Consider the following 27,990-nt stretch of genomic DNA (forward strand, 5'->3'; position numbering starts at 1 on the left):
TTTTTTCATATCTGTAGCCACTTCATAGAGTGCATAGTTCATATACTTTATGTGCCAAAGTCTCTTTTGGTGTGATTTTTTTTTGCAAATGTGACATGCCATGACCAAAAAACACATTTTTGACCAAAAATCACATTTTGACCAAAAATCACATTTTTTACCAAAATCACATTTTCAGCAGAAATCAAATTTTAAGCAAGGTCATGTTTTTACCAACAAAATGTTTTCTACTAAAAATCATGTTTTTTTACTAAAAATTATGTTTTTGACCAAAAAAGATTCTGAAGACATGATAATGATAAAATTGGACGGATACTTTCGCATGGACAGATACTTTCGCAACTCGCTAGAGTTTTCAAATATCATGATATTTGAAAACTCTAGCTCGACAGATAAATTCAGGTATCACTCTCAATCCATCCAATTTTATGTCAAACTTGGTTTGGTGATTGCATGGATATGGTGATATGGTGGCCTGATATGCAGTATACTTTTGGGTCATGTTATGTGCATATTTATGAATATTAATGAGCTGATTTGCATATTGTATATTATTTGTTATTTACACACATATGTGTGTGGGCCACCTTAATTAAGAACCACATAATTCTAGTTAGTAATTGCTTGTATCAAATACATGCCAAAATATATTGACTTTAGTTGGCCCCATTGGTGTGTGTTTTTCTGTGAATTCAAATTTAAAGACCAGCATTATATAACAATCTCCTCTTTGTCAATAGATAGGTTGAAATGCATTCTTTTTATAGGCAATGCAATGGACCGAAGTACATGTTTCATAATTTTACATTGGCAAGTAATGTTTTGTTTTTTGCACATGCCCAACTAACTGGGTATGTAAAAATAGGTCAATATGTGGGGCCATTTGTAGGGAGAACAGGGCCACATTAATATGATGTGAATATAAGCTTCTTCTATTTGTGTAAATACCGTACTCTTTAAGATTTTGAAGGTTCACTCTTATAAAGAATACCAATGCCATATAGCGTGTTTCTATTAAGTATCCAGAATTTTTCCAATGAAATTGTTCACCAGGTAATAGCGGAGAATGACGGCTAATGGTCAATTTCTATTGGGGGATGTTATCCGGAAAATATCAGCCACCGTGGCCCGATCATCACACTTGCCGGCGAAAGTTCATATTTCGTGTCATTGCAAAAAATGTGGGTTGACCTTGGTGGGACCTATTACGATCGAAAAGTTTAACTTTATATATATTTAATTTTCATGCTCAGGTCGGGGCGTGACTACACTGTACAAAATACGGTGTATACCCCCCCCCCCACACACACACACACCGCAATCAAAACCACTCTGCAATCTCTTTTATTCCTTCAGTTGTCCACGCGAAAGTAGGATTTTCAGCCGTTATTTCTGATATATTAAATAATCTTATGCCTATTTTTTTGTTCCAGTTAAAATTGTACGCTGTAGGCCTACTTCAAAACATAGCTGATTAAATGATAAACATACACCTGATCGTGTTAATTTCCGCTTTCTCCCCTGCATGCTCACTCTGTCGGAACGATGTCAGTTTCTATTGGCGTTATCCGGATAATTTCTCCGCCATTATCCTACCAAAAGTAGGATAATTTCCCCGGAAAACTCTCGCCACTATTATCCGGAGAATAGCGGAGAAGGTCAGTTTCTGTTGGGTACAATTAATCTCTTAGCCGGTTTTTTTCCGGATAATGGCCCCAATAGAAACACACTAATAGTGACACCCATCTTTCAATAAGACCTCATTTTCCTATCTCGTTAAGAAATTAACTATCAGTCACAAAAATGCACCATCATCTCAAAGCATTCAAATTTTGAGGAATCACTGACTATATGTGATGCGATCAAGCAAAATCAGTCGGAACTCGGAAATATTGATTTTCAGATTTAGCTAAACAAAGACAATAATTTCTTTGGTTGCAAATTGTTTTGGAAACACTTCAACTGTTCATATCTTTGGAACTAAATGTTGAATTTCAATGGGGTTTTCTGCAAAATGTAGCTTTGCATATGCCTTATACAATCATATAAAAACCTGAAAATTGAATATGCCCGATTTCAGACTGATTTTGCTTGATCACATCACATATAAAGATGTAGAATAGCCAATGCCATTGGGCTGTTCCGGTTAAAATCTATCATCCCTATGGAAGATATGCATGACCTTAATCTCCCAATTGGTTTCAAATGGAGCTACCCATTCAGGTAACCCCATTTGAAATTCACACTCCTTGTGCAGAAGACTAAGGTCACATCTTCCATAGGGGGTGTAGGGATTTAAACTGGAATAGCCCATAGTGACATAGATCCTTCAATAAGACCCAATTCTTTGATCTGGGTAATTAGAATCGAAGATCCTGGACAAATGAACCCTGTAAGTGTACACTCATAGACAATTAAACCATGTGTGTTAGCATGGTATTGGTGATGAGATTAAAACGAGGTACTTGTGGAAATTCAAAGTTTATTTATCATTTGACATTGTGTTGGCTTTTCAAAATTTTGTCACCATGACCTAATTAGTACTCCATGTGCTTTCCTAACCTGAATTTGTGTAAGTACCCCCTTTTTTATGAACTGATATAATTGAATTTACAATAACCTTTGTAATTGAGATCGTGAATAAGATGGGTAAACATGGTTTCTTTCCGGTGTGGGCTTTTTCAATATTTGTTTCAAATGGGATTGTTTTTGATTTGATTTGATTTGTTCAGGTTTTGACAACCCTGGATAACCCAAGAATGCCTCTATTGAAGTTTATTTCCATTGGGGTCCATTTGAATACCGGGACGGTTTGGGAACAGTCAGGGGTTAACACCCTACTCTTTTCAAAACTGGCTGGGAGATACATGTACAGATATGGCTCTCCGCACACAGGACCGATGGCTGAATGTCCCCTCCGAAGGACAGAGCACTTTCATGATTCATTTACCTAATTCTAAATGAACCATGTAAGCTCAATGACTTGTATGGAAATGCCGTCATCTTGAAGGATGACAATGTCTGGTTTTAAATTGGTGACCAGGATGTTAGGAGGGATATAGTACCCCCACCAGTAGAGAACCTGGCAATATCAGCAAATTACATTTTAAAATGTTAACTAAATGAAACAAAATCATATTGTAATGCCAAGTTAGGCGACCCTGTTCAACAGACACAGTGCAGAAATATAACACATCCACCAATAATATTTCGAACAATATTTTGATGATATGTGAGATTTGACAACCTGTGAGACTTACACCAAATGCGTAAGAGTTGACAGCTGTGAATATTTGTTGTTTATAGCCTTGATGAATTGTCATGTCTTCATGTAGGTAATTGGGCTATAAAAGCTTTCATGTAATTGCACGCTGAAGAGAATTGAAGCATGTATGTTAACACCCTCTATATGAATCTGATGATTGAAATTTAAAGGGATAGTTGGAGAGAATCTGATTAAAGAGTTTTTTTGGGTTTTTTTTTTTTTAATGCTCTTGTTTTATTTATGATTTAGGCTATTGGGCATGCATTTTCTTCATAATGAGGTTCCATAAAATACTGTATTTTCACTCTGAAATAGGAGGGCTATAATAGCTCATCTGAACCTTGATATGAGTCCTCAATAAGTTGTCATACAAAATGTGAAAACCATGACCTACCCTCTCTGAGCTAGATGTGCCTGTGAAGGGCGTAAACCACCAAATAACTTCTCCATTGAAAAGCACGTAGAAATCAACTTTTTTAAGCGGCGTTTTCTACCAGGCGTGACAATTTTTTTTCACTTTTAACGTCATCCCTGTATTAATTAAGGACTGAAATTTCATTTTAGCTTCAATTTTGGGGAACTTTACAGATTCAGTTTTTATTAAAAATGTTGAAAAGCCTTACCGCTATTTCAACGCCAAAACTAACATTAAAACTTGTTCCGTAAGCAGTAATTCTGACAGGGCCTACTTTTCTTGTGAAATCGATTTGTATAATTTCATATCTATTTTAGTCATTAATAGGTTAGCATCTTTCATTTAAATCAGAACATGCCAACCTCACGAAGAACATGGTCCCTAAGGACACCACATTGTCTCATGTAGCCATATACGTTTAACCGGAACTCATCACCATTGCACCTTTCGCGCAGTGATTTGGTGTCATGCGCCCTGAATCTAGACTTTTGCTGGCAATGGTCACTATTTAGCAATAAAAGGGAAGGGTGTATGGTAGATATTGAAATCTGAACCCAATGCAAACCCTTAATAACCATACATTTAGCAGTATGAACAATTGTAATACCTGTTACCCTACATACTGATAAAAGCCAGGGGTTATAAGTATCAAATGATGATACTTATAGCCGTATGAAATATGAACAGTATGAAATTTGAACACAACATAAACACTTGAATAACTATGCTTTTAGCAATGTGATATATTTTCTATACACTTGAAAAGAGTCTAATGCAAGAAGCAATACATTACAAAGCACATGAGCTGGAAAAGTACTTATTTGTTGGCCCGTATATGAGACAATGTCAAGGGCTGTTTAGAAATTAGTATCAATGTAGTTCTGAGAAATAATGATGGCCTATTAGAGTTGAATGAAATCCATACAACACCTATTGAAGACATACCAAAACAGACATATAGCAAGTGCAGAAATGTGACAAATTGTCATGATTGGTATAAAGTTGTAGAGGCTTTTTGCTGAACCATGAAATGGTATCAGCCTATATGAGTGAATGTTACTAGCTTACTTGCTAGCTTACTAGCTTACTAACTGACTAACCATTTGGTCTGAAATGGACATATCTCTAAATGCCACGAAGGTATGACCCCATGAGTGGTGTCATATGAAAGAGGAAAACATAAAGAATATAATAAAAATATTTCCAAACGTCAGAGGTCATCCTGGGGTCACAGGGGTCAAAAAAGGTCATTTTAACCGAAAATGCTCCGATTGAGCTCAAAATTAAATGCAATGATCCTTATGACATTCTAAACATGTTTAAAACATTAAAAAAAATTATTTAAGGTCATTAAGGGGTCATAAGGGGTCAAAGGTCAAGTTTTCCAAAATGCTCCGATTGAACTGAAATTTAAACGCAATGATCCTTATGACATTCTAAACATGTTTATAATATTTTAAAATTCATTTAAGGTCATTAAGGGGCAATAAAGGGGTCAAATGTCAAGTTTTCAAAATGCTTCAATTGAGCTGAAATTTAAATGCAATGATGACAGGTATCCACAATATACTGCCGAAGCCACATGGTGCAGCTATGGTGCGATTATCGCTCTAGTTTTCATTAGGAGGTCTGCAGATATGTTCCAGGTTTCGTTGAAATGGGTCACATTATGCTTAGCGAGGTTTGATATCATATAGCTGATCTTTTGTCTACATGTATTGTATATTTCAGATGTTGTATCTCCTAATGATGAGTTCAAGAATAGTTGACAGGACTGATGAACCAGTTTGCTCATTTATATGGTAAGTTTCATTGAACTTGAAGAGGTCAGGCCCATAGCCAGGAGGGTGCAGGGACAGTGGCGTAGCGTGGGTCATCCGATTGGGGGGGCACCAGATCTGATTGGGGGCACTGGGTCTGATTGGGGGGGGGGGGGCACAAGCTGTTTTTCGGCCATTTTCCTATGGGATTTTTAAAATTTCAGATAGATTTGGGGCCCCCGTGCCCCTATGAAGCTACGCCACTGTGCAGGGATTCAACACATCCCCCATAAATCAGATTTAACGACTTTGTATACTCTTCCTCGGGCAGCTAAAGCTGCTCTCGTGAAATAATGCATGCAGACGACTCAGATGCATCGTTGTTAATCAGTGATGAACAACGGCGAAACATGATTGAATCCCTAACTGTTGCAATTAGTGGTGGGTTAACCCCTTGTTTTTCTTAATTTGATTGGCCTATGACGATTATAACTTAGCACCATCTGTTTTACGGTCATTGCGTCAGGTTTTGTGTTGGACCTCAGTATTTGAAATTATCTCTGCCCAAAACAAGCCCCTCCGATTTCATGCAATGACCTCAAAACAGATAGCATGCAATTATTATTGTCTAATAGGTTTACAAGTCAACTGCTCAGTGCAAGAAGTGGGTAAGTGCAATAGCTGCCATGTGTAGCTGTCATGTGTAGCAGCCATGTGTAGATGAATACAATATACTGTGTGTAAATTGCCAAATGGTCACCAGGCAACTATTGCACTTACCCACTTCTGGCACTGAAGTACATGACAATACAGCAGGTTTATTTGAGATTGCGGATTTTGGTTTTAGAGGTATATACTAATAATGAAGCTTAGGCTGATAACAACAGTGTTCAGTCCTGTCATTCTGGCAATTGTATCAAATTGATTCACGTGCAGAAAAGAATCCATCTCTTAATTAACTGCACACAAAAACTATTTTAACTCTCTACGCAGGTGTCGATTGCAGACGACAAGTTTCAATTTTCAAAAAGATTCAAAAAGTTCAGAATTTTTAATTGACATGACCATATTTGGAATCAGCATAAAAAATGCAGTAAACTGAGTACAAACAACCCTAGTATTGGTTCAGTGGTTCTTAAAGGGGCATTTCGTGATCCACAGCCTCATCCCCGACTTTTTCTCAAAAAAAGTTGAGATTTTTATATCACTGGAAACCTCTGGCTACATAATGTTTATGTACAAAATATTTCTTGCAGATTAATTCGTTTTGCAAAGATATCGTGAAATTTGAATTTCGTTCTGGTGCACCAGAACGAAATTACAACGCATTGTCTATGGAGCAGTGTAATACACATAATCATGCATAACTCGCAAACGCAAAAATCGGAATCAACTGAAATTTTGGGAATCGGCTTTTTTCGTGGATATGTACTGAAAAATGTCATAAAAAGAGGATGCTAGGATCACGAAATCCTCCTTTAAGATAGCTCTTGATATTTTGAGAAGGACTTTTCATGTTGAAGTCTATGGCTAGCACACAGTTAAAAGAGACTTTTGTGAAGGAACTATTGCACTTAAAGTAATGCTATATCATGTGTTATATCAGACGATAGAGACACAGGCTGGGTCTCAAATAATACTTTTAATCTGTAAATAAAATTGGTATTATCAAGTCCTAGATGTGACCTCCTTCTTATAACAGACTAAATAAAAATGGTATTATCAGGTCCTAGCCGGGCAGCCTCTCTGTGAGACATCAAACACCAAATGCGAGAATCACAGAGGATACATGTTAAAATGATAACAAAACCTTTCTTAAATAATACAATAAATAATCATGCTTCCACATGTCATTTCATCATGAAAAACACATTTTTGTCATTTTTCTCAAAATGCACTAAATGTGACTTAGCTCCCTTTTAGATCTAGAGTCTGTAATTGAATTTACACATGCTACAGTATGTTCTTTATTATCAGTACATGATGCATGAGTCTTTTAAACTGACTTGTATCTAGTGGCAATTTTAATATGTTCAACATATTTTGTGATATAAGTCGGCTAATACTGGTGTAATGATAAAACTGGGTTACCTTGAGGAGGAGTTCAGTATCTCGCTAATAATGCTATTCCTATTTTACCTGCACTCTTTCCCTAAGAGATTTTGTGTGGATGTGTTCTTGTAGATTTTCGTATAACATAGCAAAATTTAATTTTTGTATTTTTGCCCAACTTAATCAGATTTTATGTACAGGGGATATGCCCGCCTGTGCAGGGACTTGATTTTATGCTTTTTTGCACAAATTAAACACATACTTGCCAATTTTTTTGAATAACAATATTTTGATTACATGAAGTGGTACAGCAGACAAGGACCATAAAAAAAATCATGGATCAATAAATGACACAAGAGGATACCTAAAAAATGGAAACAAAGAAGGAGCAAGGTATACAAACTTCATGTGAAAAAAAACAACCAGACAAATTGAGGGATCAGTGGTACAAAGACGTAACTCCATTTTGGCCATTTTGAGAAAAATGAGTTTAAAAATAATGGTCTACTTATGTAGTTAAGTCTATGTTTCACTGGCCATCGATTTCAATGGGGTGCTAAATGGAGTTATATCTATGTGTTTATTGGAAAGTACTTGATATCAAAATCTCATTTTCGCAAAAATGGAGTTATGTCTTTGTGTCACAGATCCCTCAAAATGTAGGGGAACAAGAAACAACAAATGTACATGTGGGTGGGCACAGTGGTATTAAATTCCATAGACCAAGAAAATGATACAAGAGGATACCTTGCAAATGGGTTATTCCATTTAAATCCACACTACCCCTTTGGAAGATTTTGGAAATATCTTCAGCAGGGGGAGTATGAATTTCAAATGGAATGAACACATTAGCAGCTCCTTTTTAAACACATCCTCCCTCAGTGGAAGATTCAGGTTGAATCTTTCTCAGAGGGTGTATGAAACTCAAATGGAGCTGCTAATGTATTCATCCTATTTGAAATTCAAATTCCCCCTGTGGAATATATTTCCAAAATCTTCCAAAGGGGTAGTGTGGATTTTAAATGGAATAGCCCAATACAAACAAGGGAAAAGGAGGAGCAAGGTATACTTGATGTGGACAAACACAGACAAAATATAGGAGCAGAGGTATAGGTCAAGTTGAATGGCCAAAAAAGTTCAATAGTCAAAAATGACCAACACCAGAGTCCATAGAAGTATAAAACCTACAAAAATGACACGACCAACAATTAAGATTAAATGATGCAAAAAAGTACACTGTCATGCAGTTCAACATAATTTAGAACTGACTCACTGTCAAATGTTGCTCCCCTTTAATTCTCTCCATGCGGGTGTCAACTGCAAACGACAAATTAATTTTTTTTTTTAATTCAAACATTTCAGAATTGTAAATTTTCATGACCATATTTGGAATCTGCATGAAAAATGCATTAAAATGAGTACAGACAAGCCGATTATTGGTTCAGTGGTTTTCGAGATGGCTCTTGATATTTTGAGAAAATATCTCAAAACTTGGACTTCTTTATTATGTTGAAGCCTATTTGCTAGCATGTAGAGTATTAAGTAAGTGTATTGCCCCCCCCCCCCACACCCTATTACCCCTCCCCATTTCCCCTCCCCGTGACAAGTCCTGGCTACACTACTGCATCTCTGTGAAATGACCAAATATTGCAACATGATACCAGTAATGCCATAAATGTAATACAAAGCAAACACATATATTTGTATGTGTGTTGCCCCTTCATTGGACGTCATTCTGGACCATTTTGCCTAAGGGCTGTCGCAAACCAATAAAGGGAGAATTGCCTATCTTGAATTCCTAGCAGGAGTCTTGGTTACATATAATTGCACTCCTCAAAAAATTTAAAGGATCAGAATCTGACAATCTTGTTCTTATGGTGCTAACCAAGGTATTTTTCAGGTGGTGTATGATGTGCAGTCCCTAAATTCAGTAAATTTTCATTGTCAACCGTGTAACTGAATGGGATTATTTTGAAATTTTAAAACGCTTGAAATATCACAAACAAATAGGCCTATGTTAATAAATAATATAAATACAAGCTAAAACTGTTGGGGTTCGATAATGAACCCCACAAAACAAGTATATGGAAAATGCCATACGGCCGGGCGGTTTCACGAGTTGCCGGCTCGATCATGTCATCCGCCGCCTGGTATTTTTCAGTGTCATGAGATGTCAGTTCTTGGTAGTGCATGTGTTCTGTTGCCTAAACATTAGGCTTGTTATCGATACATGATTTCGAATTCAACACTTCATCGGGGGAAAAAATACGACAATTGACACATGTCGTCGTGTCGAAACTTGTAATGAGATTTAGAAATGCTGAAAAAAGTCGATAGATAAGCTTAAAATCACACGGATTTGGGTTATGATTGCCGACTTCCGGTGTAAACATACTTACTGGTTTGTTCTACTTCCGGGGTCGGATCAACTTCGGGAGGTAATTTTTGACTTTCCGATGAAAACATGATCGTACGGTAAGCTTATTCGAAACAAAATAGCATGTAAATTTAATTTTTTTTCTTTTTGATATGTGTCGTAAAGTGTCGAAGCAGGACAATTTATTTTGACATGTCAGATTTAGGGTTATATCGACGACAATACGACACATACGACAGTCGATAACAGGCCTACTAAACATTACTGAATGAAATAACACCTGCTTGTAGTGCAGGGCGATATATTCAAAATTGTTTTCACCTATTGCTATGGTAGTTGATCCGATTTATTACGTTACTTCACTAGCGTATAATTATAATACAAGCCTGAATCAAATGTAATGTGTGAGTAGGAGGAATTGTTTTAAATTATTCTTGATTTTGATTAATATTAATATATTATAGACCTACCTGTTTGTTTCCTTGACAAAGGGTTATGATACAATTACAATTTTCCATATTATGCCTTCCAGTTTGCAAAAGGCGTATAATGAATAATTAATAAGTGTTATATTAGGGGATTTGTTTGAATTTGTTATTGTGTTTAATACACACCTGCATTTGTGATGCTTATGTCGGGGAGTAACAGAATATTCTGTGTGCGTGGCCTGGATTTGATGAGAGTTGTTGAAGAACTAGGAAAATATGTTCAGGCCGTATAATTATAAGCATGGATTTATGTGCCATTAGCAGAGCTTTAATTGTCTGTGATGAATACTTTATCACAATTTGACTTAATGAACAAACCAAAAGATCGATGACGTCCTATCCTAAACGTAACTAGTATCGTTTTTCAGCCGACCCCCTCCCTCCCTGCCAGAAACGTAATAATGAAATGTTGAAAATTTTGACATAATAATAATAATGACACATTCTTCAGACCGTAATCGAGTATTTTTACCCCCTCCCCCTAAACGAAACTTTGTTTATAGGACGTCATCGATCTTTTGGTTTGTTCCCTTATGGTGCCAGAGATCTGGTCATTTTTCTGTTGTTGTACAGAACAATAAAATGCAAATGTTGTTGAATACTATTACTGGCTGTATCACAAAATCGATATTACGTCATTGGGCAGGAAAAACCTCCTATGTGTCATTGGCCCCTGAACATGTTTTAAGCAAAATCTCCTATGTAACCTGTTGGTAATTTTGTTTTAAACATGTTCAGGAGCCACAAACATTGGCAACAAACGACTCATTTAGCTTGATATTGAGGACAAAATCCACGTGGCCTATACTCTATTTAAAACTCACCCTCTCACTGTGGAAGATTCAGGTTGAATCTTTCTCAGAAGGTGTATGAAATTCAAATGGAGCTGCATAATGTGTTCATTCCATTTGAAATTCCTATTCCCCCTGTGGAAGATATTTCCAAAATCTTCCACAGGGGTAAGTGTGGATTTTAAATAGAATACCGTAAAACCTCGTCTACAAGCATATAGTGTTTTTTTGATGATAGCTAAATTAATACGAGACAGCCGTAAATATGCCAATACAATAGATTGGTCTTGCAAATAACACTTGTTTGTATATGCTTGTATCGGTAATTAATTTGCTCATACTCAAAGATATTATAAGTTTTCTGATGGATGGCGTCTAGATTAATTTAGCTTTCATCAAAACCACTCTAAATGCTTGTAGAAGGGGTTTTACGGTAGCCCATTAGCAACAAACGACTCATTTAGCTTGATATTGAGGACAAAATCCACGTGGCCTATACTCATGTCAAAATATGACAAAACTAATCCAATAAGATCATCATCATTTCATCAAAAATCCATTTTGATTAACAGTACACCTGCTGTATTGTTATATAAGTTATTTCTGGTCATATTTCTATCATTATCAGTTTGACCCATTGATGGTTGAGTAAAATGTGATGCGATCATGCAAAATCAGTCGGAACTCGGAAATATTAAATTTTCAGTTTCTCATAGGATAGTTAATAGCATTTGCAAAGCTGCATTTTGCAGAAAACTCCATTGAAATTGAACAACCAGTTCCAAAGATATGAGCAATTGAAGAGTTTCCAAAACAGCAGGAAACAAAGGGAAATATTGCCTTTGTTTTGGCTATATCTCAAAATCAATATTTCCGAGTTCCGGCTGATTTTGTTGGATCGCATCACAAATGAGGTGATTTGAAGAAATGGTCTATCCCAGTTAAAATCCATACACGCCCTGTGGAAGATATGACCTTAATATCCCACACAGGGGGTGTAGATTTCAAATGGAGCTACAGTTTGACCCATTGATGGTTTAGTAAAATGAGGTGATATGAAGAAATGGACTATCCCAGTTAAAATCCATACACCCCCTGTGGAAGATATGACCTTAATATCCTACACAGGGGGTGTAGATTTCAAATGGAGCCACAGTTTGACCCATTGATGGCTTAGTAAAATGATGTGATTTTGAAGAAATGGACTATTCCAGTTGAAATCCCTACACCCCCTGTGGAAGATATGACCTTAATATCCTACACAGGGGGTGTAGATTTCAAGTTGAGTCACACATTCAGGTAACCTTATTTGGAATTCACACTGGGTGTGGAAGATTAAGGTTATGTCTTCAATAGGGGTGTATGAATTTCAACTGGAATAGCCCATTTAGAATAAATGGCAAGGATAAGACAATATGTTGACATTGTCCTACAATTGTTATGTCTCTGCCTAGAGGCACACTGTTTTTGCAATGTCCATCTATGCTTCCGTATCTCTGTTTTTGTCTGTATCTCTTGAATGAATCAGCTGATTGACATGGGTTATTCTAGAATTGGTAGGCCATGGTCAGAAACATTACACATTGTGCTATCTACTGCTGATAGCAATATTACAATGTGCTATCTACTGCTGATAGCAATATCACACAGTGTACTATCTACTACTGACAGCAATATTACACAATGTGCTATCTACTGCTGATAGCAATATTATACAATGTGTTATCTACTGATGACAGCAATATTACACAATGTTATATCTACCGCTGATAGCAATATTACACAATGTGTTATCTACCGCTGATAGCAATATTACACAATGTGCTATCTACTGCTGATAGCAATATTACACAATGTGCTATCTACTGCTGATAGCAGTATTATACAATGTGCTATCTACTGATGGCAGCAATATTACACAATGTGTTATCTACTGCTGATAGCAATATTACACAATATGCTATCTACTGTTGATAGCAATATTACACAATGTGTTATCTACTGATGACAGCAATATTACACAATGTGCTATCTACTGCTGATAGCAATATTACACAATGTGCTATCTACTGCTGATAGCAATATTACACAATGTGTTATCTACCGCTGATAGCAATATTACACAATATGCTATCTACTGCTGATAGCAATATTATACAATGTGTTATCTACTGATGAGAGCAATATTACACAATGTGCTATCTACTGCTGATAGCAATATTACACAATGTGCTATCTACTGCTGATAGCAATATTACACAATGTGTTATCTACCGCTGATAGCAATATTACACAATGTGCTATCTACTGCTGATAGCAATATTACACAATGTGCTATCTACTGCTGATAGCAATATTACAATGTGTTATCTAATGATGATAGCAATATTACAACATATACTGCAGATAGCAATTACAGATCATTATTTATATCTATTATCCGAACATTACAAATAAATCTTTGCAGAGTGTCATGCTATCAATCAATGTTGCACAGACCCAGTGTGAACTACTGCTGATAGCAATATTACACAATGTGCTATCTACTGCTGATAGCAATATTACACAGTGTGTTATCTACTGCTGATAGCAATATTATACAATGTGCTATCTACTGCTGGTAGCTATATTACACAATGTGTTATCTGCTGCTGATAGTAATATTACACAATGTGTTATCTACTTCTGATAGCAATATTACACATTGTGTTATCTACTGCTGATAGCAATATTACACAATGTGCTATCTACTGCTGATAGCAATATTACACAATGTGCTATCTACTGCTGATAGCAATATTACACAATGTGCTATCTACTGCTGATAGCAATATTACACAATGTGTTATCTACTGCTGATAGCAATATTACACAATGTGTTATCTACTTCTGATAGCAATATTACACAATGTGCTATCTACTGCTGATAGCAATATTATACAATATGTTATCTACTGCTGATAGCAATATTACACAATGTGCTATCTACTGCTGATAGCAATATTACACAATGTGTTATCTACTGCTGATAGCAATATTACACAATGTGTTATCTACTGCTGATAGCAATATTACACAATGTGCTATCTACTGCTGATAGCAATATTATACAATGTGCTATCTACTGATGATAGCAATATTATACAATGTGCTATCTACTGCTGATAGTAATATTACACAATGTGCTATCTACTGCTGATAGCAATATTACACCATGTGCTATCTACTGCTGATAGCAATATTACACAATGTACTATATACTGCTGATAGCAATATTACACCATGTGCTATCTACTGCTGATAGCAATATTACACAATGTGTTATTTACTGCTGATAGCAATATTACACCATGTGCTATCTACTGCTGATAGCAATATTACACAATGTGCTATCTACTGCTGATAGCAATATTACACAATGTGTTATCTACTGATGATAGCAATATTACACAATGTGCTATCTACTGCTGATAGCAATATTACACAATGTGCTATCTACTGCTGATAGCAATATTACAATGTGTTATCTAATGATGATAGCAATATTACAACATATACTGCAGATAGCAATTACAGATCATTATTTATATCTATTATCCGAACATTACAAATAAATCTTTGCAGAGTGTCATGCTATCAATCAATGTTGCACAGACCCAGTGTGAACCCCTCAAGGTCAACAACTCTTTTTGCAGGTTTTAACTTCTGTGGGTTGTGGAATTGGTAATTTTGGCCGTCAAACGTTTCTTACTTATAAGCCCACATTTGTTGTTGTCAGTTCTTGTCTGGTTTAGTTTGTCTGCATATGTGCGAAGTGATTTTTACCACTTGTTCCTGTGCACTTTTTTATTGTTTACTACAAGTTGATTCCTATTATAGTCCATGTTGTCAGTCACCCTACGCTATTTAATAAAAAGGCACTTAATTTAATCCCCACATGACCCATGGGCACCGCCATAACAAGACCACCAAGTGATGCAATGCTAACAGATAGGAACTTTTCAGACAAATATCATTAAACTTACTAAAAATGTATTAAGCTTATTCATTACACATTGGGAGATTTTGCTTTTCTCGTATGTTTTCAAGAACTAAATTTTGAAAGTTTTTACCGATGGAAAAAGTTATCGATGGAAACTCTTACAATAATGCTACAAAGTTGCAACAAAAAAAAACCAAATTTGGTAGAAAATTTGGACATGCATGCCACGTTCCCAATTGAAATTCACAGGAAGACCACCAGTCTCCCATTAAGTAGTGTATGGATTTCAACTGAATGGCACATGTGGTGCATGGGATTCTGTGCGGCTAGTTGGGTTACCTGAATTTACCATTCAGGTAACCCCATTTAAAATTCACACTCCCTGTATGGAAGATTAGGGCCATGACTTCCTATGGGGATGTATGAATTCAACTCGAATAACCTTATTCACAAGTGTGGTCTCATGAAACTTGCTATGTGACATGATCTGCTCCATGAGGCCAAAGGAGGCATTTTTGAAAATTGAGTTACTATAACTATTATCCACACATTTGACTATCATTTACTGAAAACACCAAAGGTCTAGCATACTTGGTTCTAAAGTTCTGAAGTTTTGTGATGTCTATTTTCTTATGTATTTTGTTGTTTTTTTACTCCACATTTTTGCCTTTATCTCAATTTCAAATTTGCTGCCTTTGGCCCCCAAGGACCAGATTGTGTCACATATAAATTGTGAAATCAAGCAGTTTCACAACACCACACCGACCTTGAAGATTGTACATTTTGATTTTCTGAGGGGCCCCTGTGGAATTCAATATTTTCCTTTTACAATTCGTCAATGTCACGTTTAAGGCATGTAAACGACCTGTTCCATGACCAAGACATTTCTTTAAGGCAAAAGAGAAAATATCATGTTCTGTGTGCATACAGGCTTTTTCACATTTTTTCTAGAAGAGGCTGGCCATGAAAATCGGCTTTTTACATTGGATCCAGAACGTAATAATGACAATATTTGATGCTTTACGTGCAATATTAATTGGTCTCGCTATGAATTTTAAATATGTCTCGTCCAATATTTTAAAACTCATAGCTCGACCAATAAATATGGGCTCAATCAATCCAATTTTATATCATTATTATGTTTTGATGGATCCAAGTTGTGATAATATTGGATCCAAAACATAATAATGATAAAATTGGATGCTTTACGCCCAATATTTATTGGTCTCGCTATGAGTTGTAAAATATTGGACTCGACTACGTCTCGTCCAATATTTTAAAACTCATAGCTCGACCAATAAATATGGGCTCAACCGATCCAATTTTATATTAAAATCTCGGTGGGTCGGACCTGTAGGAGAGGTTTTTATTTCATATCCTAAATGCATATCACTTATTGGGAGTGAAATTGTAGAAAATAATGCATGTATGTATACTGAGATGTTGATGTGTATAATGCATGAGCCCGAATCGAACAAGAAGTGATACACATTTATTAACCTATTTCATATACACAAGAAAAAATTCCATGATTTTTGGTGTTTTTATAACAAAATAGTCACTAAAGTGTTGCTAAATACAAGCAAATATAAATATGTTAATCCGCAGGAAAAATTAATGCATCTGAAAACATTGCAAGTGGTATGCACCCGGTGCATGTATACACAATGCATGGTTCCCCTTTTTTCTAACGCTTGCTCTGATTGGTTCTCACTATCTAAGTTTGGTATGATTTCCTTTTCTGGAATATCCCTATTTGTAGAGATTTTACCCATCATGCACTGCTTGTTTTGCCACTTCTGGAGGTTTTACCCAGAATTCAGTAGGAAAATTAAGAAAATGACAATGTTCGAACTTTAAGTGAAAGTACATGAAGAGTTTTTTTTTCCAGAAAGTTGCCTATTTTGTGCACTTCCAGATTGCCTTAAAAGACTGTGTAGAGTGACGACTTTTGTATGCTTAAATTTTCTAGATGCGTGAAAGTTGAGTTGAAGCTTTTTATTGAATGCTGCAAATCCCATTTGAACATTGAACATGATAGAAAGGAAATGAACCTAGCTCAGGAAATGTCTGATTTTAGTCACTTGATGTTTAGCACATTTGGCAAATCTATTACTGTATAGTGCATATAGAAGTACTAACAAGTCCAAGTTTTTAGATATTTTCTCAAAATTTCAAGAGCTATCTCAAGAACCACTGAACCAATACTAGGCTTGTTTGTACTCATTTTAATGCATTTTTCATGCTGATTCCAAATATGGTCATGAAAATGTACAATTCTGAAATTTCTAATTTTTTACGAAAAGTTGGAACTTTGTTGTCTGCAGTCGACACCTGCGTGGAGAGGGTTAGGTGTCCTATTCTATCATGTTGAATGTGATGTTTTTATGTAAAAGGTGTGTTTAATGTTACCTTACAGAATACAGGATAAGAATGAGTGCGTCAATAAGTTTCAGATTCAAACCCCATTAATGCCAATAACTCAGATTAGATTGAAACTGGCATGCACTTTATTCCGTACACACTGAAAATTTGTACTATAATATGAACCGGTACTGAATGTGTTTGAAAAAAGTGCATCATTTTAAAACATATTTGTATTCAAATGTATTGAGATGGAACTATATGTCTGAGGTCCTCTCCCGGGGGTGCTCTAAAATGATATTACACATTGCACTATTACACTAATATGAAATGGTGCTTAAAGGAAATCTGTACCATAAACTAATCAATGGCTATATAGTTGCAGTAATAATAAAAACAACAAACAGTAAAAGTCCCAAGCTTATATACGTCCAAATAAAGGAGAAATTCTTAATTCCTTACGACAATGTTTGTAATCCATGGTGGCGGCCATATTGATACCCGATGTATTTTATTACGCTGTAACGGTACCCGATTTTGAAACCAGCGAAAATCTGTGCCATGAGCCTCATCCTCGTGAACTTTGGTGACACGGGCGAATACTACCAAAGTTCAGATTCAACATTCGTTCAAAAGAAAACGCGACAATTTGTACCCATAAAACTACAGAAGAACATAAAAAATGTATTTTAAGTAATATTTATGATCAACAATGTCTTTTGAGAACGAAAAGTAAAAACAGCACTAAAACCAAAATTAAGCTGTGAAATCATGAATGCCATAGCAATACTACGCCGCCGCGGGTCTGTGTGAAAGGTTACACTCACCGCTTGTGGCAGAAAGGACTCGCAAGAAGCTATCATGGCAGCTTCCATGAATCGCAGAAACGAAGGATTAAAAGTGCTTTTTCTTTGTTAGGAATATTCCGAATTTCATATAGACCGTCTGGTATGTTTAATTAGCCATTGATTAGTTTATGGTACAGATTTCCTTTAATGTGTTTGAAAAAAGTGCACCATTTTATAACATATTTGTATTCAAATATTGTTTTAAGATGGAACTACATGTATGAGGTCCTCTGAAATGACATGATGGATTGTGCTATCTATTGCTGATAGCAGACACATGACTGTGTACTGCTGATATTGGTATTAGGCCTACATTATGCTATCTACTGCTGATAACTATGTTACACAATAATTGCTATCTACTGATGATAGCAATATTACACAATGTGCTGTCTACTGCTGATTGTAATGTTATAGTGCGCTATCTACTGATGATGGCAATAATACACAATGTACTATCTACTGCTGATAGGAAAAAAATACAAATGTGCTATCTACTGCTGATAGCAATATTACATAATGTGCTATCTACTGCTGATAGCAATATTACACAATGTGCTATCTATAAGTAGGCCTACTATTATATATATACAGCACTGATTGCTTTGGATAACATAGAAATATTATCATGTTTCACCAAATAAAACAGCTCAATTCTTTAATTAAAACTAACTGGCAATTAAAGTCTAATTGCAATATTTGGCCAATTTATGGAAATCATGATTAAAAATGTTGCATGTATTTTTACACCTGCAATCACAACATTCAAAGACTTTAAACAAGTCTACTAAGCATTCAAAATCTTGAGTATTGGCTAAGTTATTACTCCTTATCTTTACTCAGGGGCGGACTGGTGGTTTTGGGCGGCCGTGGCAAATTTATTAAGACCGGCCCTATTACTCAAATAGGCGCAGTGGCGTGGCGGCGCGTGCGACTAGCAAGATGGGGTCCAGGGGCCCGCGTAAGGGCCCCTGGTAGGGTCCAGGGCAAAGCCCCTGGTGAGGGTCCAGGGCGAAGCCCCGGACAACTAAGGGTTTTAGCTATTCTAGGGGGTCAGGAAGCCCGGATTTGACAACAATTTCTGAAGCCAAATTCCATTTGTACAGACTTGAAATATTCTTTATCCATTGTCACTCACTTGCAATAATCAAGATCAAACCAACAGTTATTCAATTTATAAGTAGTGTGCATGTTTTATGTTTGGACTCATTTGCACACATAGAATTACATCTTTGCAGAACTGCGTTATCATATCGTGAGTATATTCAATCATTAAAAGACAAATGCTAAAAATTGTTTAGGCCTACTGCTGGGTAAAGTTTAATAGCAAACTTATTGCGATTTGGTAGTTCACAGCATCTAGCGAATGGTAGTGAACTTTGGCAAAAATTGCATTGATCATTTCATAGCGAGCTAACTCCACAGTGGCGTAGATTTGTTTTTGACATTGGGGTTGGAAAAATATTCTTGAAATAGCACCTTTTGGCAACATTATAAGTTTATTGTACAAATGCGCGCGAAGCGCACAAATATTTTTGGCATATTGAAGCTAAACTGGTGATGATGCAGTGGAATAATTTCGCGCGAAGCGCGAAAAAAAATTGACACTTTTCAGGCTAAAATGGCCAAATATGAGATTGATTTGGTCAGAAACTCACATAGGCCTACAGGTGTGATCATGGGGGGCTTGTATGGACCATCCCCCTTTTAAAATATTGGGGGATTTATCCCCCATCCCCCGGGATTTACGCCTATGAGTTGAAACATCAAAAGGGAAAGAAATTGGTTTGAGTATGAACTGAGTAATGTGGCTGTAAGTATTATGTAATGTAATCCCTGCATTACAAGGAGCACCCCAGCCCAGAGGTTTTCGAATGATGGTCTAATCGTGCTAGTTTTGACAGCTGATGGTGGTCCAAAGGGCCAAAGGCCGGGAGGGGGGCACTCGCTAAAAATGAGTGAAGCGATGTGTGTGCAGTCGGCCGCAACCCACATTAACCCCATTTTTCAACTCCTCTCACTCAATGACCACTTTTTTATTTTTTTATTTTACTGAATTACTGAATTCCTCACTCAATGACCCCTATTTTTTCTTTTCCTGTCACAAAAAGACCTCCCTTTGTAAAGAACGTTTGACAAATTTCTGGTAGTATTTCACCGTTGTTTCTAACAAAAATCCCATTTTGATGACTTTTGAAAAACAATTATCAAAAAAATGTCAACATTTATATTTTGACCCAAGTTTTGTCCCAGTCTCACTGAAAGAACCCCCTTTTGAGGCCTCCTTACTGAATGACCCCCTTGGTTATATGGCGTCGAAGCTCTCACCAAAAGACCCCTATAGCATGTATAGTTTCAAACTGGTGTCCCATGTCCGCACATCCCCGTCACTTCGAAAGTCGAGTGCTTGTAGGCCTATCAACCCCTATTTCTACAGGCCTTAGGCCCTATCACTATGCAGACAAACAGCGGGTACACTGTAGGCCCTTATATACTCATCCCCCTCAATGATCCCCTCATTTCTTCTCTTTTCCTTTCTTTCTCCTATATGTCTGCCTAATACCAAATGCCCATACCGGCCCTAGCCTCATTCCGCAGCCGCAATGAAATACCAATATTCCATGGACAGCCAGCCCAATATTTTGCTGTTGGCTTAAAATTTTAAACTTTTACTTTATCGCATCTAGAGTAGGGCCTATTGGCCTTTTGCTGTGTTTACTTTCTAGAGAATTGATTCAAAAGGCCATCAGGGTGATGCCGCGACGGTGTACAAGTGGCCGGCCTATTATATATAATAGTTTAGTGTTAGGGCCTATACCTTAAGCCCTAGGGCCTATGTCTTAGGCCTTACGCCTTTGGCTTTCGGACCTATGCCTCAGGCCTATGTCTTAAGATACTCCTTCCCCATTCTCTTCCCTTTCTTCTATTTTCCCTTTCTTTCTCTTCTTTTTCCTTTTCTCTCTTTCTCTTTTTTCTCCCCTTCTCCTTTCTTTTCCTTTTTCTTTCTTTTTCTCTTCTTTTTGAGCAACCGGCCCTGAGCGGCCCAGAACCAAGCGGCCCATGTGGCGATCGCCACAACGCCACAGTGGCCAGTCCGCCCCTGTCTTTACTACTTTATATTGGGTTTAAATAATTTGTTATTAAGTAGAGATATTAAAATTATACATTATTGTCAGATAGTTCCATGACAAAAGGATTAGGATGGATAGCTATGTTTTATTTGTCAAAATATGATATTTTTAATCCCCACAAATTTGTGCTGTATCCGCAAATAGATTCATCAGAAATTCCCTGCCTAGGTTGCCCCAAATCCTATATCGGAGAGACTTCCAGACTTTTCGGTACAAGGATGAAAGAACATAAAACTGAATCGGACCTGGCATCACAAAAACCATATACCAGGGCCCAAAGGAAAACATCTGTCGCCAGCGCCCCTATGAAATCCGCTCTCACGGACCATGTCGCCGAGGACAATCATGTGATAGGCTGGGAAGAAGCCAAAATAAGAGACATTGAAACTAACAGGAAAAGGAGACACATCAAAGAATCAATATGGATAAGGAAGAGGGGCCAGGCAAATACTCTCAACAGGGATTGTGGGAACTGCTTCCTTCCGCACATCTATGATCAGTTATTGACAGCACCACATACGTCAGCTACCAACAGGAAGCAGCCGACGTCCAAAGGTCAAAGCTGGTCATTCAATTTGAGAAAGTGCTGTGTTACAGCACGAAACGTCATTGAGGTATGTTAACATCACCTTTATTTGGATTTGTTTGAGAACATTTTAATATAATTGTGTGCAGTATGTTTTCGAAATCCGGAGTGATTAAAAGGATGTTCACATGATGTGCTTTGATACAAATTGATACACATTCAGGTGTGCTGATAATTGCAACAACAAAAATGTGTTGAGGTACTTAGTAAGTGATTAAAAGGATGTTCACATGATGTGCTTTGATTCAAATTGATACACATTCAGGTGTGCTGATAATTGCAACAACAAAAATGTGTTGAGGTACTTAGTAAGTGATTAAAAGGATGTTCACATGATGTGATTTGATCCAAATTGATACACATTCAGCTGTGCTGATAATTGCAACAACAAAAATGTGTTGAGGTAAAAGATAAATTTTGCAATAAAGTAACAAATTTCACAAAGAAATCATGCAGAAAATGCAATTGTGGTGGAATTGTGTGGACAAAATATTCATATGTGGGGAATTTCAGATCTAGTGGCTGCAGATTTTCAACATGGGGGGGCTAGCAAAATCAAATTTTGTTGATGGCCTGTTTTTGGGGTTGCCTGAGAGGCGTTCCCCCATAGAGTCAGAAAATTTGGCACAAATGGGTCAAAACTGCCATTTTTCAGTATCTGATCACACTTTTTTGTTACTTCACCTGGAATTATGGGGGGGGGGGGGGGGAAAGGTGGGGGGGGATTGGGGGGGGGTGGGGGCTCAATGGTATTCAAGTCCCCACACTCAAATTATAAAGACTGAGCCCCGCTGCTTGCCCCTGTTAGATTAAACTAAAGTTTTATGGGGAAAATAATATGAAATTCACAAGGATGGGTTTGCTTAATAAAGTTTGATCAATTTATGGAAGCAAAATGGTGGAAAATGATTGAATAAGTCAATTTATTTTCCTGACATTATGAAAATGTTTGGAGAAATTGGAGAAAAATCAAATTGCACAGCAGAGGAAATTGGGTTATGCATAGAAGAATAAATTGAAGTGGAGTATTTTTTGTACCATGAATGGGCTATTCCAGTTGAAATCCATACACCCCCTGTGGAAGACATGACCTTAATCTCCCATAGGCTACAGGGGGTGTGAATTTCTAAGGAGTCGCCCATTCGAGTAACCTCATTTGAAATCTATACCACTATGTGGAATATTGAGGTTATATCGTCTATAGCGGGTGTTTGGATTGCAACTGGAATAGCCAGTGGCGGCGGAAGCATTCACATTTAGTAGGGGAGTGTAAATTCTTTCCAATGTTACTGAGTTATTTGTATGCCAAATTATCAATTTATGACTATTTTAGCCAAAATAAGGTGATTTTTGACCAATGCGTGCTTCACGGGGCAAATTGTGCAGTTTTACCATATTTTGACCAAAACAGTATTTTTCAACCAGGGCCATTTTTGTTCTTCCATTAGGATTTTTAGAGGGACAACCCCCATGGAAACATGTAGGGGGACACATCCCCCACCCCTGCTTTTGCCACCTATGGGATATCACAGGTCAGTTGTAAGGGGAGGGGTGTAATTTCATGGTTTTGCGTTTTGGAGCACAATAACATTCCTTTCGATATTGGTTGAACTGTGTAATGATAAAACCTTGTAACTGTGTATTATATCTTATCTTACATGCGCGTATTTTGGGGGGCTTTGAGGGCGCCAGCCCCAGGGTCAATGTAGGGGCGGCAAAAACGAAGGGCGGAAGAAGAAGGCGGCAAAAACAGGGGCAGCAAAAACGAAGGGCGCGAAAAAACGAAATAGCAAAAAAAAAAGGGCCCCAAAAATTGAAAAAGCTTAAAAAATTATGAAAAATGGTTGGTTTTAGGGCGCTAGCGCCTAAAATCCTTTTTATCCTTTATATTAGAGACAAGGTTTTGTTACTTCAGTTTTGAAAATGAGGTGAATGGGTTTATTGTTGCAGATAGACAGAGAACATTTTGCCAGTATAAAGCATGGCTTGCTAGCTACAGAATCGGTACAAAATCTCAATTCCACCGAATATTGAGATACAAGTTTTTGTCATTACTGCAATGATATATCAAAACTGTTTGAATATCCTGGCAAAATTATGTCATTAATAACATGATGTTATTAATAACTGATGTATAAATGTCTCGTTTATAAGCACATCTAACTTAAATAATGAATGAGAAACTGAAGTCACACATCAAAATGAATGAGAAGCTAAACTCACATATCAACAAGCTGAACTTGTAAGGGTCATTAGTCCTAATGGGTTAGTTCTGTCAAAATGAACCCACTTTGCATTGGTAAAACAAAACTGTATAAAAATCTTTGCAAAAATTATGTCATTAATAATAATTTATTATGTCATTAAATTAGTATTTTGTGATCCTCGCATCCTCTTTTTATGACATTATTTTAGATATTCATGAAAATAGCTTATTCCCAAAATTTCAGTTGATTCCGATTTTGTGTTTGCAAGTTATGCATGATTATGTGTATTACGCTGCTCCATTGACTACTGTGTTGTAATTGACAATAGTTTTGCTAAAGAAATTAATCTGCAAAGTGAAAAGTGGGGTACTTTGACAATAATTTTGCTAAACTAATTAACCTACAAAGTGAAAAATAGGGGGATGAGGCTGTGGATCATGAAATGCCCCTTTAATAATATTATATGTCATTAATAACCGATGTATAAATGTCTTATCTAACTTAAATAATGAATTGTGAACCATCTGTCTCATACATGGATCAAATCATTGTTTGCATCATAGTGTTGAATCTCAAAAGGCTGCCTTGTGTGATTATTATTATCATTGTTGTATTTGTGACTCGATCTGGCCCATGGAGACCATTTTTGAACATTGAGTTACTATATGTGCCTGGACACCTCGAATAAGCCGTAAAGTCCCCCTCTGGTCATTTTTACTTTTTTACATATTTGCAAAGAGCATGTTTCAGGTATTAAAATGACACCTCAATGAACTTCATATGACAATCAGAAGCGAAGTTATGGCTTGTTATAGGTTGTTATGAATCGAAACGCGAAACCGAGAAAAACGTGTTCAAAGTTAGGGAAGCAAAATGACCATTCATCAGATGGGCCTCAGAAAATGTAGATTATTTCATATTTCCACTTATTTCCTTAAAATAAAACTTTGTATGTGTTTAGAGGAAAGCTTAAACATTTCAAATCTGCAAAAATCTCAACTTAGCCAAAATACTGAGATTTGCATATATTTTCACCTGTAGCTCAAATGAAGTTTGCGAGTTTACGGCTCATTCAAGCAAGGCCCAGCCACATATAATTATTACCTTTATACAAACATTTGGCTATCATATACTGATATACTGAAAACACCAAAGGTCTAGCATAGGTTTTGGTTCTAAAGTTATTTGTGATGTCTATTTTCATATGTATTTTATTGTTGTTGTTATTTGTTTTTTTGTTTTTTTTGCCTTTATCTCAATTTCAAATTTACTGCCTTTGGCCTCCATTGACCAGATCATGTCACATTTCATGTTGTTATTTTAAATTTTGGCTTTCTTTCTTTATGAATGGACATGAGATTTTAATATTGTGATAATACTGCAAAATTAATATATAAAGTTAATTTTGCAGTGTATCTGATCACAATTTAATGACAATAATGAAAACAATCACGTAAGGCAGCCTTTTGTGATATGACAGTATGTGATGAGATGACAAAATGATTGGGACCCATCTGCTCTCCAACATTCAGTCATTACTTTCCCTATGTTGCTAACATTAATACATAATTTTGTTTAAAATATTAAGGTTGCTGAGAATGTTAGGTTTAATAGGGAATTTAGATCATGACAATAGCACAATCGGGTTAGAAAGTGTGTGCTCGTTAAGGAAAGTACTTAATTAGATTTTGATTATAAACTCGCTTGATAGTGTGTCACATTTACCAGCGTGTAATGCGCTATTCCAGTTGAAATCCATACGCCCCTACACATGACCTTAATCTTCCATACAGGCAGTGTGAACTTCAAACAGGGCTATCTGAGAGTGAACTGCATGGGAGATTAAGGACATGTCTTCCATAGGGGTGTATGGATTATAACTGGAATAGCCTAATGATAATGGAATGTGACAGTAACATGTTTTTTATCAAATAAAATGATATATTTGAAGTGTTTTTAGCCAGGATGGAGCCAGAAGTTAACTTAAAAATTGATATAGCCAGTGGCTGCATCAAATAGGAGGGGGGGGGGGTGCATGGAGCAACCCCCTACTTACCCACAGTGAAAATAAGAAATTTGACAAATTCTAACTTTTCAGGCCAAAATGCCAAATTATAGGCAAATTACCCCCCTCCCCCTTAAAATGTTCTTGCCTACTTCACCCCTCAAAAAAATTCTGGGTGTAGCCACAAGATGTACCCATTGAGAGTAGCTTCAGTATCAGCGTGTTTATAGTGAATATACCGCATTTTGAGTATACCGTATACGATAATCCTTGTATATATACCGATACCCTTGCTGTTTATAGTGAGACACAGTTATCGCACAAATTATACCAACTGACATTATTGTACATTTGCAATGACCCCGAGGTCACACGGGGAATGTGTAAATATTGTGGGCCGAGCTATAAACAGCCCATTCAACAATATGATCATGGCGGTGAACATGTAGCTTCTGTTTTGATAACTCTTGGGGGTGAGAATCGTTCCGAATGTCCTGCTCGCATCCTACGCATCATGAAGAAGCTCCTACTTCCGGTAATACCGCACACAATTTATACTGGTGTGTTTATAGTGCAAATATCTCCCGACAATATCCTTCGGTTGAGAAGGATATCAATGTACCGTACATACATATACTGCTAGTGTTTATAGTGGGCAAGTATCCGGATAATTTCTGACCGGATAGAAATTATACCGCAATGTACCGGACATCTGCTCCCACTATAAACACCTTCAATGACACCATATCAGCTACTCAGTGCCAGAATGACAAATGAAGCATTTCCGCATTGTTTAGTTTTTTCTACTTCTTCCTCTTTTCATATTTTTTCTTCTGCAAATTTCTGATTTTGTACCATGTGTACTTTTGAAGCTATGATATGATTTGCCATGAGCTCTTTGGGTATTACCATAGTGTAAATACAATTCTGAGAAATAAATATCCTACTTCAATTTGCTGTAATTGAGCCTTGAGGCATAAATAACTGTAAAGCAAACAAATAATTGAATTGATCAAGTTATTTATTACTATAGACGAATCCAACGAGCCAAGTCATGGTCAGGATTTGGTCGGACATCTTTGGGTAGCCGCTAGCACCAACCTGGTGTTTTGAGCGTCCAAATGTGCAAATAAAAGCCGCCTAACACCTAGAGAAGATGCAAGGACGAGGAGGGTTAATAGAATAATAGCTAATAATATATATAATGGAGATAATTCCACAGGTAATCCCGTCGCATATATCCATACATAGTCCTTTTGTTTGCAAGTACATCAATGCATAGATACCGTGTGTAGTTAATCCGATTATTATGTCACTTCATAACAGCGAATAGACCAGCTGTGTGTTTTGTCGAAGGGAACTGTATTGTGTTGTAAAAGCTTGTAAACTTTAATCTTTCTTTTGTCTACCTGTGTTTTCGCGGAAGGTGTAAAACGGGTGATGGAATGCAGTTTAAAATGTCCGCCAAGGCCGAATCATTTCACATTTTGAGTGCATTGTAGCAGACGGCTACCCAACTAAAGGTTGCTAGTCAGGTGTAGGAATGCGTGAATTTGGATTCCTCTATAGCAGTAAGTCCACACAACACACAGAGAAAACTCAGGATCAGAACTCATTGGGTAGAGTTAGGTCTTATCCATGTTGATGCACTTGCTCCATATATACCAGAAAAATACAGTACTTATTTTTTGGGATTAAAAAAATATTATCCAGTTCTGC

The 27,990-nt window shown here is 36.8% G+C and overlaps 1 long non-coding RNA gene across 1 annotated transcript in view; it reads left to right on the plus strand.

Moving 5' to 3' along the window:
- Positions 1–5,402: 5,402 nt before the first annotated feature.
- The window catches only part of LOC140162458 (uncharacterized), a 347,701-nt gene continuing 325,113 nt past the window's right edge, over positions 5,403–27,990 (plus strand). Inside the window, exon 1 of the long non-coding RNA XR_011860292.1 lies at positions 5,403–5,482. This is a non-coding gene — a long non-coding RNA (uncharacterized lncRNA). The remainder of the gene's footprint in view (positions 5,483–27,990) is intronic.

The sequence above is a fragment of the Amphiura filiformis genome, chromosome 10 (assembly GCF_039555335.1).
Source record: "Amphiura filiformis chromosome 10, Afil_fr2py, whole genome shotgun sequence".
NCBI lineage: Eukaryota > Metazoa > Echinodermata > Ophiuroidea > Amphilepidida > Amphiuridae > Amphiura > Amphiura filiformis.